This window comes from Palaemon carinicauda, chromosome 12, assembly GCF_036898095.1.
Source record: "Palaemon carinicauda isolate YSFRI2023 chromosome 12, ASM3689809v2, whole genome shotgun sequence".
Lineage (NCBI taxonomy): Eukaryota > Metazoa > Arthropoda > Malacostraca > Decapoda > Palaemonidae > Palaemon > Palaemon carinicauda.
The window spans coordinates 84,223,706-84,236,205 of NC_090736.1; the positions used below are offsets into that span (position 1 = coordinate 84,223,706).

Below are 12,500 nucleotides of genomic sequence, written 5' to 3' on the forward strand. Positions count from 1 at the left end.
CCTCCTTGCTCTAGCAATCGCACTGGCTGCCTCCTTCGAAAAGCCTCTAGCTCTTGAGAATCTTTCGATAGTCTGAAGGCAGTCAGACGAAGAGCGTGGAGGCTTTGGTGTACCTTCTTTACGTATGGCTGACGTAGAAGGTCTACCCTTAGAGGAAGACTTCTGGGAACGTCTACTAGCCATCGAAGTACCTCGGTGAACCATTCTCTCGCGGGCCAGAGGGGAGCAACTAACGTCAACCTTGTCCCTTCCTGAGAGGCGAACTTCTGCAGTACCTTGTTGACAATCTTGAACGGTGGGAATGCGTAGAGATCCAGATGTGACCAATCTAGGAGGAAGGCATCTATATGTATTGCTGCTGGGTCCGGGACTGGGGAGCAATAGATTGGAAGCCTCTTGGTCAGCGAGGTTGCAAAGAGATCTATGGTTGGTTGGCCCCAAGTGGCCCAAAGTCTCTTGCATACATCCTTGTGGAGGGTCCATTCTGTTGGAATTACTTGCCCTTTCCGACTGAGACAATCTGCTATGACATTCAAGTTGCCTTGGATGAACCTCGTTACTAGGGAGATGTCTTGACCTTTTGACCAGATGAGCAGGTCCCTTGCGATCTCGTACAGCGTCAGTGAGTGGGTACTTCCTTGTTTGGAGATGTACGCCAAGGCCGTGGTGTTGTCTGAGTTTACTTCCACCACTTTGCCTCGAAGGAGATACTCGAAGCTTTTCAAGGCCAGATGTACTGCCAACAGCTCCTTGCAGTTGATATGCATGCTCCTTCGACTCGAGTTCCACAGACCTGAGCATTCCCGACCGTCCAGTGTCGCGCCCCAGCCCAAGTCCGATGCGTCCGAGAAGAGAACGTGGTTGGGAGTCTGAACAACCAGGGGAAGACCCTCTCTTAGGTTGATATTGTCCTTCCACCAAGTCAGACAAGACTTTATCTTTTCGGAAATCGGGATCGAGACCGCTTCTAGCGTCTTGTCCTTTTTCCAGTGAAAAGTTAGATGGTATTGAAGAGGACGGAGGTGTAGTCTTCCTAGTGACACAAATTGTTCCAGGGATGACAGCGTCCCTACCAGACTCATCCACAGCCTGACTGAGCAGCGTTCCTTCTTCAGCATCTTCTGGATGAATAGCAGGGCTTGATCTATTCTGGGGGTCGACGGAAAAGCCCGAAAAGCTAGACTGTGAATCTCCATCCCTAAATACAGAATAGTTTGGGATGGGACCAGCTGCGACTTTTCCAAATTGACTAGGAGTCCCAATTCCTTGGTCAGATCTAGAGTCCACTTGAGATCCTTCAGACAGCGACGACTGGAAGAGGCTCTGAGAAGCCAGTCGTCCAAATACAGGGAGGCTCGGATGTCCGATAAGTGGAGGATTGATTGATTGATTGAAAGTTTTCTGGCATCCTGACATCTAAGGTCATTGACGCCGATACCATTTACTGTATATGAAAATTAAAAGAGAATTCGATTAAAACCATAAAAATTAAGAAGTCATTAAAATAGTAAAATAGTTTTCAGAAGACCTGCTTCTGAAATAAATCTAAAAATTCCGCTCGCATAGTAAGACACATCATGTCCAAGAATCTTGGCAAGGATAAACCTGCCATCCTCACCTTGAGCCTCAAACAGATATCTATTTCTTAAGTTAGTAAAATTAGGGCATTCGGTCAACAAATGCCTCACTGTTAAAGGTACTAAGCAGTCCTCGCAATACGGTTGGTGTTGGCCCTTCAGCAGAAACTCGTGTGTCAACCGTGTGTGACCAATACGGAGACGACAAAGAGTCGTCTCCCATTTTCGGGGAATCATGTTATACCTCCAAGGTGATATGATATTTGTTACTTCCCTCATTTTATTGCCGTCTTGACTGTCCCAGTGCTGTTGCCATTTATCACAAACCAATTTCTTGATGTAAGGTAGGAGATCGTTACATGGAATGGGATACCTCCTTGGTAACAACTCGGATGCCGCATTCTTCGCCAGTAAATCTGCCTTCTCATTCCCAGACACACCTACATGTGCTGGAACCCAACAAAATCGAACAGTTATACCTTTCCGTCCAAAAATAAAAAGCCATTCTAAAATCTTTAAAACTAGAGGGTTACTAGAATTAAAAACTTCTAAAGCTTGAAGAACACTCCTTGCATCACTAAAAATTGTAAAATTACCCTCCTTTTCCAAAGCTATTTTCTCAATAGCGGTTAATATGCCATACAGTTCGGCAGTAAATATGGAAGCTGTTAGAGGAAGTGCACCTCTACAATTAAAATCATTACTATGTACTCCAAATCCAACGCCAGCATCAGATTTGGAGCCATCAGTATATATAAAAGTCGATCCCCTATGTTCTTCGACATGTTCCATAAAAAGATACCTGGATTCTAAGTCAGTCATATTCTTCTTAACTCCAATAAAGTATTTACAAAATGATATGTCAGGTAATTTCCATGGAGGCGTTGATGATACCTTGAATGGAAGTACCTTATTTCTAATTATATACAGACTATTTAAAAATCGTTTCACCCGAAAGCCATAAGGTTGAGGAGATTTTGGGTGCAACTCAAAGTATGATGCGTGTCTTACAAGGCTTGCAGTCTGAAAGGCTAGAGAGCTAGGGAGTCTTTGCAATCTAAACCAATACCGAAGAATGGAAGACATTCGGTAAAGGTCTAGAGGTAACTCTCCAGCATCAACAAGGAGACTTGGGATAGGCGAGGTTTTAAAAGCTCCAGTAGATAATCTAATACCTGCATGATGTATCGAGTCTAATATTTATAACCGGCTTGGGGTGGCTGAAGAATATACCTCACAACCATAACTAATTTTGGAAAAAATCAAGGCCTTGTATAATTTTAAAATAGTATTGCGGTCTGCCCCCCATGATGTATGGGACAATACTTTTAAGATATTCAGAGCTTCAACACATTTAGCTTTTAGCGCTTTTAGGTGAGAAACCCATGTAAGTCTACAGTCAAATATCAAACCTAAAAATTTGGTTTCCGATACACATGGTATCCGTTGACCTTTAATGTATATATCCGGGTCTGGATGTACTCCCCGGATACGACAAAAATGGACAATGGTAGTTTTACTTGTCGAGAACTTAAATCCATTCATGTCAGCCCACTGGATAATTTTATCAATAGAGAGTTGGATTTTTCTCTCAACCATTGCCATTCTAGTGCCAGCAAATGATATTGAGAGATCATCCACAAATAGTGTTGAGAGAACATCCTGGGGAATGGCTGAGGATATCCCATTAATTGCTAGTGCAAAAAGGGTTACACTCAGCACACTACCCTGAGGAACTCCTTCTTCCTGGCACTTACTCTCTGATAGAGTTTCCCCCACTCTCACTTGAAAAACTCTACGTGAAAGAAATGCCTGAATAAATAGTGGCAGCTCTCCTCTCAATCCCAATTCATGAATGGTTTTAAGAATACCATATCTCCATGTGGTATCATATGCCTTTTCAAGGTCAAAAAATACTGTAACATGGTGCTGTTTGGAAGCAAAGGCTTCACAAATAGAAGACTCAAGTCGTATCAACACATCAGTCGTTGAGTGCATTTTTCGGAATCCACATTGAATCGGTGATAAAATACCTTTCTTTTCAAGGTACCATATCAGCCTTACATTGACCATCTTCTCCATGATTTTACATAAACAAGATGTCAATGCAATAGGACGATAGTTTGCTGCTAAAAACTTGTCTTTACCGGGTTTTAAAAAGGCTAAAATAATGGCTAGTTCCCAAACACTTGGGTAACTATGATCATGCCATATTCTATTAATAATGCTTAAAATAAATAGCTTTGTATTAAAATGTAAATGTTTAATCATTGCATATGGAATTCCATCGGGTCCAGGGGCTGTATCGTTGCAATGAGCAAGTGCGGAATCAAATTCTCTTTCAGTGAAAGGAGAATTATACGACTCTTCCCTTCTTGTTGCAAAATTTAAAATTTTATTTTCTTCAGTGCTCCTATACTGGTGACCAGGGGCTCCTTCACACTTGCTGGATACATTTGAAAAATGATTAGCCAAGGCATTGCTAACTTCATTTGCTTCAGTTACATACTGGCCATTCACCTTCAACACTGGTGGTGGGTTGGGGGTGAATTTGCCAGCTATCTTTTTTACTTTCCTCCACACAGAAGATGGTGGTGTTCTACTGTTAATGGAGGAAACAAAAGACATCCATGACTGGCGCCTTGCTTCTTTCATGGCACGACGGAACTGTGCTCTACATTTCTTGTACATAATTAAATTCTCATCAGTTCGGAGTCTACGCAATCGTGTTAGAGATCTTCTTGTGGCTCTGTGGAGTGCAGTTAGTTCTGAAGACCACCACGGGACTGGTCGTCGTTTGAATAACCCTGTTGTTTTGGGAATTGAATTGACTCCTGCTGTATGAAGAGTTCCATTCAGCAGGTCTATAGCATCATCAATACTTTCAAACTGTTCTGCTCTCCCTTCGATTTCACTTAGCTCGGAAAATTTAACCCAGTCTGCCTTGTCTAGATTCCAACGTGGCGATCTTTGCAAAGGTGGACCCTTGTTGGTGTTTATAATGATTGGTGCATGATCACTAGTATGCCAATCATCTAATGTCCTCCAATCAAAATCAAGAAGGCAGTTAGAGCTTGCAATTGAAAGGTCAATACATGACAAAGTACCTGTCTGAACATGGAAGTGTGTGGGCTCTCCTGTATTAAGGAGCCCCACATCCTCATTCTCCACAATTGATGAGATAATATTGCCCCTTGTGTTGGCCAAAACATCACCCCATAAAGGATGTCTACCATTCATATCTCCCAGTAAGAGAAAAGGTTGAGGGAGTTGTTGAATAACTTCTGCTAAATCATCATATAAAATATCATCATTTGGAGGTAAGTACAGAGAGCATATTGTATATTTTCTCCCTATATCAATTTGTACAACAACTGCCTGCAGGGTTGTACGTATAGACATGGGTATTTGGGGAACATCTCGACGAATGTACATGAGACTTCCGCCATGGCTCCCTGCTTGTTGATTATATGGTGTTCTATAGCTAACATACTCTCGAGGACTAGGAGTGTTAGAATCAAGCATACTTTCCTGTAGACATACTATTATGGGGGAATGCTCATGAATTAGGAGCTTAAGTTCTTCATATTTCGCCCTCAAACCCTGACAGTTCCATTGCAAAATGGAGGAGAAAACTATGGATTATTTCTGGAAGACGTCTTGGGTGAGGTCTTCCCATTAGCAGTTTTTAATCTAACATTATTACTTGTAGGTTTCTTCAGAGATGGTCTTGTTATGTTGGGTTTTACGTTGGAGTTTTTCTTTGTATCTTTTTTATATATTTGTTGAGGGGGATGGTGGACCTCAACTTGAATTTCTGATTTATTTAAATTGTCTTCTGGTTGATCGCCAACATCAACAGACAAAACATCATATTTATTTGATGTCATAATTCTAGTATTTCTTATGGAAGGGGGTGATAAGTGGAGGAATTTGGCCACATTCCTCATCAGCCTCGTAAACACGAGAGGAGCTGTGCTTAGGCCAAAGCACAGGGCCCGAAACTGGTAGACCACATTTTCGAAGACGAATCTCAGAAAAGGTTGGGAGTCTGAGTGAATGGGGACGTGGAAGTAGGCGTCCCTTAGGTCTAGAGAGACCATCCAGTCTTCCCTTCTGACCGCTGCTAAGACTGACTTTGTGGTCTCCATGGAGAACTTCGTCTTTGTGACAAAGACATTCAGAGCACTGACGTCTAGCACCGGTCTCCACCCTCCTGTCTTCTTTGAAACTAGAAAGAGACGGTTGTAAAATCCCGGTGATCGAAGGTCCGAGACTTTGACCACCGCTCCCTTCTCTAGCAAAAGAGACACTTCCAGTTTCAGGGCTTGTCTCTTTTCTTCCTCTCTGTACCTGGGAGAGAGATCGATGGGAGACGTTGCTAGAGGGGGTTTGCGTACAAAAGGGATTTTGTACCCCTCTGAGTAACTTTACAGATTGTGAATCTGCGCCTCTCCTCTCCCAGGCTTGCCAGAAGTTCTTGAGTCTGGCTCCCACTGCTGTCTGAAGTTGCGGGCAGTCAGACTCTGCCCTTGGAGGACTTGGTTCCTTTCCTCTTCCCTCGTTTCCCTTCGGCACGAGCACCTCCTCTGCTGGAGGCTCTGCCACGAAAGGGCGGAATAAAGCGAGACGCTGGAGTGTCTATCCTCGGTCTAGCGGATAATGAAGGCAAAGGGGGAGCTTTGCGAGCTGAGGACGCAACAAGATCGTGGGTGTCCTTCTGAACTAACGAAGCGGCAATTTCCTTTACCAAGCCTTCAGGAAACAGGCACTTGGAAAGGGGAGCAAAGAGAAGTTCAGATCTCTGGCATGGTGTAACTCTAGCAGACAAGAACGAACAGAGAGACTTGCTTTTTCAGGACTCCGGACGTGAATGAGGCAGCAAGCTCATTGGACCCATCACGGACGGCCTTGTCCATGCAGGACATAATGAGCAAAGAAATATCCTTATCTGTCGAAGAGATTTTCCTGCTCAGGGCTCCTAAGCACCAGTCTAAAAAGTTAAAGACTTCAAAAGCCCTAAAGATCCCTTTAAGAAGGTGGTCCAGGTCCGATGGTGACCAACAAATCTTCGAGCGTCTCACGGCAAGGCGGCGGGGAGAGTCTACAAGACTTGAGAAGTCGCCCTGGGCAGAGGCAGGAACTCCCAAGCCGAGAACTTCTCCCGTGGCATACCAGACGCTCGATCTAGAAGAGAGTTTAGATGGGGGAAAGGCAAATGCTGTCTTCCCTAAACTCTTCTTGGACTCTAGCCAGTCTCCTAACAGCCGCAAAGCTCTCTTGGATGAGCGTGAGAGGACGAGTTTAGTAAAGGCAGGTGCGGTAGAAGGCATGCCTAAAACAAACTCTGACGGCGGAGAACGAGGAGCCACAGAAATAAATTGGTCAGGAAACAACTCTTTGAATACAGCCATGACTTTTCTAAAGTCCAATGACGGTTGAGTTGCCTTGGGCTCGTCCAGTTCTGACTGTTGATCGTCTTGTTGTTCAGCAACATCCTCATCAGATAGTTCCTCATCCGAAAACTGATGAGGAAACGGCAACGGAGTGGGCAACGTCTGGTTCGCTGAGTCCGGTCGCACTGGTGCATGCGTGACGGAGCCGGACGCAACGTCATGGTACTGCTGCACAGTCTGTGAACTGTCAACAACCATGGGAGCGCGAGGACGCACAGCGTCCACCCGAGACTGTTTGGACCGTCTGGGTTGTGCAGTCGAAACCAAACCGGGTTGCGGAGGTTGACGCACCGCGTCAAAACAAGTCACCTCTGATGGTTGTTGAACGTCCTGAACGTCAACAACCACCTCTGAGCGTCGCTTAACGTCAACGTGCGGCTGGCAACCCACACTGGGTCGCATCGGTGGAGGAACCAGCTCAACTGGTAGACGCGAGAAGGTTACCTCAGCGTCAACAGGACGCACAACCGTTCGCTTGGAAGGTTGTTGGCCAGAAGGTTCAGCAGCAACCTTCTCCGCATGAAAGTCCTGCATCAAGGACGTAAGCTTGGACTGCATGTCTTGCAGCAAAGCCCATTTAGGGTCTACGGGAGCAGGTGCGGCAACAGACGGGGTTAGCGACTGAAGCGGTACCGCTTTGCCTCTCTTAGGCGGTGAGCAGTCATCAGATGACGGCAACGAGTCCGAACTGACCCAGTGGCTACAGCCGGGACGTTGGACTTGTCCTGAAGGGACCGACTTACGCTTTAAAGGTCGTGAGACCTTGGTCCAAAGTTTCTTACGAGAAACACCTTCAGACGACGAGGTAAAAACGGGCTCTCTCGTCTTACGTAGGTAGGGGCGATCTTGGGGAGATACGCCTGATACCATAGAGGGAACGTCTGTTCGCTGATCAAGGCCTCTCGAACCCATGAGTCGTACGACATTGCTTCTCCCCTGGGCTTGAGAGCTTGCAAGAGGTCCCGGACTAGGAGGACGACAGGCCCGAACAGACGAACCCTCAAGCGCAACACTGTTCACAACACTTTCACTTGGCACTTTATCACTTCCCGCAGCACTTTAGCTCCTTAACATCCGCCATGAGTTGATTGCGGTCACTTGCCAGGGACTCAACTCTCTCCCCCAGGGCATGGATAGCACGCATCATGTCAGCCATCGATGGTTCCTGAGTGCTAGGAGGGGGGTTAGGAACAACCACTACAGGGGAAGGAATAGGTTGTGGGGCATGAGGAGAGGAAAAATCTATCGACCTAGAAGAACTTCTCCTAATTCTATCTCTCTCTAGCCTGCGTGTGTACTTTTCAAATTCGATAAAATCGAAATCCGAAATGCCCACGCATTCCTCACACCGATCTTCCAATTGACAGGTTTTACCCCGACAATTGGAACAAACAGTGTGAGGGTCGAGAGAAGCCTTCGGAAGACGCCTAGAACAGTCCCTAGCATTGCATTTTCTAAACTTGGGAACTTGTGAAAGGTCAGCCATTTTGAATTGGTCAAGGGAAAATTCCAAAAAACGATCAAGTCATCAACAATGAATCCGATACAAAAAAGAGTTCAAGGATTTATTTGAAGAAAAACCCTGCACAGCGAAAGCTCAAAACCAGAATATAGTACTTCACCAAAGATGATGGGAAAAACTCCAGGTTTCAACAGCGAGTAAAGTACGTCTTGTCGACACATCGACAGAGAGAAAATTGAGTCTTTGTTTACATGGAGTTTGGTATTTGGCCGACAGTTGGCGCTGATGGGCACACCCGCAACCTGTATAGCGATCGCTGGCGAGTTTTTTGTACAGTTTTTTGTCTGTCGAGCAACAGAGTTGCAGCTATATATTCACCGGCTAAGTTAAATATTTAAAAATCCTTAGATAATGCATACAGTGAACCACTTGAAATGCATAAAAAGCACTAACACCCTCCAGAGACTTTATATTGGTATGAACCTAATGTCAGTAAAAATTTCTTTTTTCATTAATTCTTTCATACCATCTAAAGTATCAGGAAATCGACAAGTTATGAGAAAAACATTAGGCCATTGACACAATAAGTTCCTATTTCATATTTCAACAAAAATTTATTTTCAATTACAGTATGTTGAATTACTGATTATGCTGCCATACCTTTCTGAATAAGAGAATATCACTTTGATTATTTTTTTTTCTTGTATTTAGGAAAAAAATACGTTTTTATCCAAACCTTCTCTGATACATTCTCTTTTTCGTTATTCAACTTTCTAATAAAAATTTGTTTCCCCAGGGCTACCTAACACACTGGAAAGCAGTCCTTTGACTTTCCTTCCCCTTTCCACACATCCTTAATCATTCTTTTCCTCATCATTTCAACTATCTTTATTGCCTCCGACAATGAAGCCTCCATGATGTTGTGCCTTCTGCCGAGTCCAACTGTTTGCTTCCTCCTCCTCCTCCTCCTCCTCCTCCTCCTCCTCCTCCTCCTCCTCCTCTTCCTCTTCTTCTTCTCGAAATCTCCCTCAAACTTATTGATTGATCAGAACATTTCATGAACTTAGGAGTTGACTAAACCAAGGAAAAGTGGATTTGATTTGGACTTTAATACGCAAATAGATGGATATGTTAAACATTTTTCTCACACAAATATATATATATATATATATATATATATATATATATATATATATATATATATAATTCTCCCTATTACTGTTATGGATTTACGTATAGTCTGACAATGGGACTCAAGTACTCAGCACTCAAGTAAATGGTAAAGGAGTCGACACGGAGGTGAAGAAGACGGATATAAATATTTATATATATATATGTATAAATATATATATATATATATGTATATATAATATACATATATATGTATATATAATATACATATGTATGTATATATAATATACATGTATATAAATATATATATATATATATATATATATATATATATATATATATATATATATATATATATATATGCGTATATATATATATATATATATATATATATATATATATATATATTATATATATATATATATATATATATATATATATATATATATATGTGTGTATGTATATATATATATATATATATATATATATATATATATATATATATATATATATATATATATATATATATATATATTATATATATATATATATATATATATATATATATATATATATAACTTTGCTGAAAGACTATTTTTATACATTCTCTACTGGATAAGGCCAAAATAAATCCGAAGTTCAAATATTATAAGACGACAATATTGACAATACTAATTTGAAAAGGGTGATACTTACCTGGAATAAACCGTCGACATCGTTCATCTTCCCATAGTGGTCAGTTTTCCAATCGCTGAACAAAACCAACATTGTTTAGCTTTACTAATCGAACAACGCAAGATGAACCAATGCGTTATGGACATTGACAGACACTGAAAAAGGAAAGAGCTTCATGTTAAAATGAAAAATACCGGTCTACACTAATTTATATTTACATATATATAGTATTAGAGCGAGAGCTAGCAGCCATTTATTTACCGGAGATGACCAAAATTCTAGTGGACATTTTTGGAAAGGGTGTACCATGGGACATCCAAAAATGGGTATCTTTAAGTTTGGCAGTGGTGAGTGTGGATTTTATTAACCCCTTTTGTCTGAAAACGGTCTTTTCATTTTTCGGCAAAATTTGGGGGTTTGTGAAAGTAAATCGGCTGCAGCTCTTCTCACACTGGACCTAGAATAAAGAACTATATACCAAAATGATGCTATTGGTGAGCAGATTTATTTGATATGAAACTAAATTAATTAATTTATTATTAGAGGTCATCAGGGGTCAAAAGGTCAAGTTCAGCCCTTTGAAATGCCGGATTTGGGTTTTAGTTGTATTTTGGCTAAATAAGACATCAAAATTTGCAAAAGGTTTACTAAATATGCATAAAATATTATAAAGATATAAATAAAGTTTTTTGAAGAACGTGGGATCTATTCCAGCTATATTACTAGTATGGAGTTCTCTAAAAATCTGTTTCCTTTTCTTCATCCGAGGAATGGCTGATCTCATCGTCATCATCATCATCTTCCTGTACATCAGATTCTTCAATGGTTAACTTATCAGGAATATTTGAGCCAGTGAACCAGACAATCATCAATCTGCCATTCTGGACTTTCCAGCCATGTCCTTCAGGACCAAATGAGTCTGGATCGGCTTCCCTTGCGTTCCTCCATTTGTGTGCAACAAAGTTAGTTCTTAGCAACTTCTGTTACAACACTCTTTGGCAAGGAGGAAGACAACAGGGGTCTGCAGTTTTGATTTTATCAGACGGGTCAGTTTCCTTCTTAGGGGCATACAACTTGCAGAAAAATTGAAGCCTGGCTTCATCAACACTTGTCAGGTTCCGAACTCCATAGACAATGCACAAGTACTCTTCAACTACAGCAGCAACATCTGGATCGATGACATCCGAGTCTCCAAGGTGACTAATTGCTTATGTGACCGTAGGGTTGTTTTTCATTATTTCAAATGGCTTCCACTTTGCTTTTCTCATAAAACAGGCTGCGTAATCACAGCCTGTCAGCGCATGGAAGCTTGGTAGAGCATTGCATATAGGTCCAGTCAGTTTGGTTGCAAGATGTGACATATCTATGAAACGCATGGAATTTCTAGAACTCAATCCAGCATCCATCAAAATGGACATTGCCATCCCCCCTAGGTGGATGGCATGTCAAGCGTATGGAAGAACATAGCATCAATAATATACACATCAGTCCTGTTTGGTATGGCATTCAAGGTTCCCATTGCTTCTAATTTTTCCATTAATGTCCTCTTTGATGTCTTGTTCATATCACTAGTTATATGACACAATGATAAAGGAACTGGAGTGAGAGGATAGGACAGGTCAATACTGAGATCACGTTATTGCGTTACTGACAAATACAGCAGCCTTCTAAATATGTCTCTGGTGCATTTTTCTTCCTTGATCTGTTTGTCCTTTGTGGTAAATTCAACTTTTACTGCATCCTGTGTGACATTTATCACCTTTCTTTGCTTAACAGTCCGTTCAAAACACCCATCATCTACATTACATTAATTAACAAAAACTTGATGCCAGGTAGATCCAGTTTCTTTTGACTGCAGAAGTCTGTTTTTCACACCATCCGGTGTTTAGGCAATACAGAGTATCATCATTAACAGTGAATGGATTGAGTGTGTTCACCCCCTCTGTGATTGTGCTCTTAAGGTATGCATTGTCTTTGGCTATCCTTGATGGCTTTAGTTCCTGTATTGCATCATCCACCAGTGTGATTCCAGCCATTTCCAGGAGACAACTCACAAATACTCCCCTAAAAGATCTTATCACTGTCAACCCCATATGGACTGCAACATTCTGTGTAAATGCAGCAATACTCTTTTGGCTGGATGCGGCATCCCTATTCACAGCTTGCTGTAGGGTAATAGCAAATGTACTTCTGGAAAAG

The 12,500-nt window shown here is 42.0% G+C and overlaps 1 long non-coding RNA gene across 2 annotated transcripts in view; it reads right to left on the reverse strand.

Moving 5' to 3' along the window:
• Nucleotides 1-12,500, reverse strand: part of LOC137650590 (uncharacterized) — a 329,968-nt gene that overhangs the window by 189,685 nt on the left and 127,783 nt on the right. For both annotated transcript variants that reach the window (XR_011045995.1, XR_011045994.1), the window contains exon 2: nucleotides 10,323-10,456. This is a non-coding gene — a long non-coding RNA (uncharacterized lncRNA). The remainder of the gene's footprint in view (nucleotides 1-10,322; nucleotides 10,457-12,500) is intronic.